At 44.0% G+C, this 5,511-nt stretch overlaps 1 protein-coding gene across 1 annotated transcript in view; it reads right to left on the bottom strand.

Moving 5' to 3' along the window:
- Positions 1 to 5,000, bottom strand: part of DENND2C (DENN domain containing 2C) — a 79,872-nt gene extending 74,872 nt beyond the window's left edge. The window contains 1 exon segment of the mRNA XM_040626875.1: positions 4,888 to 5,000. The gene's annotated coding sequence lies outside the window, so the exon portion shown is untranslated.
- Between the last annotated feature and the right edge of the window lie 511 nt (positions 5,001 to 5,511).

Here is a 5,511-nt window from a genome sequence, read left to right as displayed (position 1 = left end):
AGGGGAGGGAAGGGAAGGGAAGGGAAGGGAAGGAGGAAGGAAGGAAGGAAGGAAGGAAGGAAGGAAGGAAGGAAGGAACGAACAGAGGAGGAAAAATAATTCTGTAATAAAACTAGAAGATCTACCTTCTTGTGTGGCTGTGAATATGCTGTAAAGTTTTTTTGTTTTGTTTTGTTTTACAAAGAGCAACTCCAGTAATACTTTGAACGACTCCCAAATAAAATTTTATTTTTTTAAATTTGTTTTTATATTTTATTTTGAAGTAATCTCTACACCCAACGTGGGGCCCAAACTCACAACCCCAGGAGATTAAGAGTTACATGCTCCACCAACTAAACCAGGAATATGCTGTGATGTTTTTTTGTTTTGTTTTGTTTTACAAAGAGCAACTCCAGTAATACTTTGAACGACTCCCAAATAAAATTTTATTTTTTTAAATTTGTTTTTATATTTTATTTTGAAGTAATCTCTACACCCAACGTGGGGCCCAAACTCACAACCCCAGGAGATTAAGAGTTACATGCTCCACCAACTAAACCAGCCAGGTGCCCCCCTCACTGCCCAAATAAAATTTTAAAAGAACAGGATTCACTGCGTTGTAAAAGTTGCTTAACCTTCAATTAAAACCCACCTTATTGATTTATAATCACACGTTATAAGACAAAATTAGCATCAATCAATCAATCAGTAATTCCTTCCACTCATACAAAACAAACCACATTTATCCCTGGCCCTCTTCTCTTCTAATTCCATATGCTCTCCCTGAGCAATTTCATCTGCTCTTAAGGCTTCAAGTACCACTTACTCGCTAACTCAGAAATCTGAATCGCCAAGCTCAGCCTCCCTCCTGGGTTCTGGATCCTGCCCTGACATCTCTCCCCGAAATGTCCAGAGAGACTTCAAGCTCAACATGTTCAAAACTGAAACAATGCTCTTCCTCCCACATTAAAAACTAAAACAAGGTCCTCTATCCAGTTTCCCAAGCTAAGAAACAAAGTCATTTACTTTTCTGTTCACCTTCAAAGCCAATCACTTTTTAAGCCCTGTAAATTCTCCATATTCATCATCCTGTCCTCTCCTCTTCACCTCTATCACGATTTTCCCACTCCAGGGCCTTACCCTCTCTTATCTGGATTATTTCAATACCATTAGCCTTCTAATTTATCTCTCTCCCTTTTGCCTCTCTCCATCCAATCCAGTCTCCGTCCCATACCACCACGTTATCTGTCTTCGTTATGTAAAATCCTTCACTAGCTCTCCATTGTCTTTAGAATCGAGTCCAAAGTTCCCAGCATGATACACAAGCTCTTCACTGTGTGGCCCCAGCAGACTTCTTTTTTCTCTTTCTGAGTCGTAACTTTTTACTTACCTTTATCTATATGTTGTTTTACAACACATCCTGCATTTCAAAGTATTAAAACTACCTTTAACACCACATTCTATAGTGAACGATTTTGCCAAACTGGACAAACCTTCATTATTTCAAATGAGAGGCACTGAAACCCCATGCTTACCTCTTTTTCTAGCAATTTCAGTGATCCTAACCTGGTTAGCAATCAAGCTCAGCAATTTTCTTTTTCCAGTTTATGTCTAAGCACCCCCTTTAGTCCAACCTCTCGTCTCCATATACTCTGACCTTTATTTTTTTTAAACAGACTTAAAGATTTTTTAGAATTTATTTATTTATTTATTTATTTATTTGAGAGAGACCACAGGAGTGGGGAGGAGGGGCAGAGGGAGAGGGAGAAGCAGACTCCCCCCTGATCAGGGAGCCCAAAGCAGGACTCGATCCCAGGACCCTGGGATCATGACCTGAGTCAAAGGCAGATGCTTAACCAACTAAGCCACCTAGGTGCCCACACTCTGACCTTCAGTCAATAAACTACAACATATTCCTCACATATACCATATATTTTCACATAATATTCCTGTTTTCATCCACAACTTCTGTTCCCTTCCCTAACTTGGTTAACTCCTATTCCTCCTTCAAAGTTCCAGATTCAAATGTGGTATCTTCTCTCTAATCTTCCTCCTTATCATATATACAATTACTTTCCCTCATCACTGTTTCCACTAAATTCTATCTCTATCTCTCTTATAACTCTTATCACACTGAAATTGTAGGGACTTATTTACATGCCTGGTTAAAAGCTTCCTGAAGGCAGGGAAGCATTTTCTTTTCTTGAATCTAACATTTAACTTATGGTCTGAGAACAGACATTTTAAACTTCTTATTGAAAAATAATCACCTCTTCTATTATTAAGATAATGCCATAATTGTAGTAACTGAGTGACTGAGAGTTCAGAAACAAAAGAATCCCATCATTCACCAGTGGAAAAATGCTCTTATATACAAAGGATAATTAAATTATAGCTTGGGTAAACCTCCATCCACATCTTGCAATACCAGTTTCTTTCTCTCTGTTTCTTTCTTTCCTTCTTTTTATAGAAGTTCTTTACAGAACTCTCTCTCTTTTCTTTTTAAGATTTTATTTTATTTATTTGACAGAGAGAGAGACAGCCAGAGAGAGAGGGAACACAAGCAGGGGGAGTGGGAGAGGAAGAAGCAGGCTCCCAGCGGAGCAGGGAGCCCAATGCGGGGCTCGATCCCAGGACCCTGGGATCATGACCCGGGCTGAAGGCAGACGTTTAATGACTGAGCCACTCAGGCGCCCCATTTACAGAACTCTCTTAAACACACATTGGATTTTACTGGTATGTCACTCACAGAATTTGAAACTCAGTACAACGCAAAAGTTAGGATTAGGATTTTTAGAGTCTGTCTGGTCTGAATACTAGCCTTGCTGCCTCGGCTGTTTGATAGGGGATTACTCAACCTCTGTGTCTCTCAATGAGGACACCAAAATAACGACACCCCTCATGGTGCTGCTGTAAGGTTAAATAAGCTAATGCATGTAAAGAATTTAGAACACTGCCTGGCTCAGAGTAGGTCCCAATAAATGCTGACTGATGTTATTATCAATTTTAAAAACAGCTTTCTCACTACTTATTTTAGCCCACTTGGTAGAGTGTTAGCTTCCCAGAAGGAAGGAATTGTATTCTGCTCATACACGAATACAACAGAAGGGCTAAAACTGTGCCGTGGAATATAATAGGTGCTCAATAAATAATGTGACTATAAGGCTTTCGACCTCCAAGATGAACAAATATTAAATTACAGCAAAATTTATATGTGGAGTACATATTGAAAATGATGTTTTAAGTAGTTTCAAAACACCCATCTTCCACTGAAATGCTGAAATGTAAAGCTTTTAAAGCAACACAAAAATTATATTCACTAGGAACTTGCCCTCTACTCTATTTGATTTGCTCTTAGTACTCAGTGGTCTAAAATTCTTGTCTATAATAGAAGACAGTTCATTTAAAATACAGTTTCCAGGTTTAGAAAACTCTCTTGTCACATCAAGAAAACTAACATTCTTCCTTTACATCTGCATTTAAAAAATCTATTGCCACGGTCAACACACACACACACACAAACCCTAATGAAAGGCCAAGAGACACAATTACTACATTTCCTGGTTTCTGCCTGGGAAACTACTTCAAAACACGCCTACAAGTATCCCCAGTAAAAGTCTGCTGGTTACAAACTGCTATTCCCTTTTTTATTTCCATTTTCCCCCTAAGACATCTCTCATACATTCCCACATCCATAGAAAAGAAAGCAGATACCTATAATAACGGCTGTACAAAAAAAATACAGCTACATATTAATTTTGTTTTGAAGGACTAAAATCTTACAAAAGCAGATGAAAGTCTTAATCTGAAACAATATTCGCAGCTTACTTTACCAGATAATTTCAACATTTACTTAAAGCAAAAAAGTAGATTATCTGATTGGTACCAAACTTCATGATAAATAATTCAGTAACAATGTGTAGATAATACGTGCTATTCTAGAAAAATTCATTGATCAGTTAAAAATGGACCACACTTCAAACAATGGTGATTTTGTGGGGGAGGGGAAAAAAGAGCTTAAACAATTCATTTATTCACTAAACAGAGATTTAGAACTTTATCTAAAATATTGGAGGTGAATCACTAGCTTCGGGGTAAAGGTTTACAGAGTGCCTACTATGTGCCTGGCATTTCGCAGTTGCTTTACATAATATGCTTGCTGCTGGTGCACAGATTACAATACCTAACATTTACAGACTCCTCTCACTCATGTCCTTTGACCCTCAGAATACCCCTAGGCGCGAACATCCCAGATTTACAGCTAAGAAAACAGAGACCCAGAAAAGTCGATTTGATCGAGGTATCACATCTGTTCTGCGGGCCCTGGCCGAGACTCCAGCCCTTGACTCATCATCTAATCATCATCTGCTATACTAGTTACTCAAAAGTCCTTAGATGTTCCATTGTCCAATTTTAAAATCAAAATCCTACTGGACGACTTTCAAAGCTGTGCTCGTCAGATGCTGTTAAGAACCAAAACACACAAAAAGCAAGAATGTTTAAAAGTCCATCGACTGAGCCTGCCGACGTTCAAGCTCCCCGGCTAATCCCGGCGGGCGAGAGCCTCGCATTTCCTCGGGATGAGGCGCTCCCTTTCCCTGCCCTAGGACTGCCGAGCGCCCCTGGTCCCCGAGGTAAGCGGTGGGGAGATGCCCCGCCGGGCTCCGCCACAGCCGCCGCGGCCCACGAGCGGGGCTCCCAAGGCCCGTCGTCGCGGGGCGCGGGGTCCGACACTCGCGCGTCCCTCGGGGCCGGGGAGGAGCCCAGACTGCGGGGCCGGGGCGGACAGCTGCGCCAGCCCGCTCCCGCACTGCCAGCCCGGCTCCCGACGCCCAGCATGCGACGTCCACCGCCGCGAGCGACCGAGGCCCCCGCATCATAGTCCGCCCCGGATCGCCTCGAGCCTACCTGCCCTCGGTCTCCACGCCGCCCCGGCGGCCGGGTTGCGAAGCTCCCCTCCTCTCCGCTGAGGCGCCAGGTCTCCGCGCTCCCACTCGGGGTTGGCTCCGTCCCGCCCCCGCAGGCCCTGAGAAGGCCCCGCCCCCTCCCGACCGAGGCCCCGCCCCCGCCCGGCAAAGCCCGGTTCTTATTGGCTCCTCTTCCCACCCCTCACGCTTTGGCCCGTCCCCGGCACCGCCCGAAAACCGTCGCGAGGGGGAACCGCCCCCATTCCAGTCGGCCTCGGGGCCAGAACCTTGCCCGGGATCTTGGTGGCCCGGACTCCCGCCAAGGCTTCTAGCCAAAGCTCCATTGCAGTCGCCGTGCCTGCGGTCCTACTGGCCCTACGGCGATGGATCTGAACTTTACGTGAAGGCTGACTTCACAGCCACCTGGTTTAATCGAGGAATCCAAATGGCACCTCACTCAAGGAAACCATAAAATTATCTCTTGCCACTGCAATTGCAGTCCAGTGCCAACTTGAAACGTAGACAGATGCAAATAACGCTCCGAACACCGGAGGTTTGAAGTCCCAGAGCAGGGTGGCTTTGATACTCCCAGCGCCTGTGGTCGGCCCCCACGCCCTGTTGTGAC

This window comes from Ursus maritimus, unplaced genomic scaffold, assembly GCF_017311325.1.
Source record: "Ursus maritimus isolate PB19 unplaced genomic scaffold, ASM1731132v1 scaffold_12, whole genome shotgun sequence".
Classification (NCBI taxonomy): Eukaryota; Metazoa; Chordata; class Mammalia; order Carnivora; family Ursidae; genus Ursus; species Ursus maritimus.
Note: the sequence above shows the minus strand (reverse complement) of the source record. Positions and strands in the feature narration are given on the sequence as shown.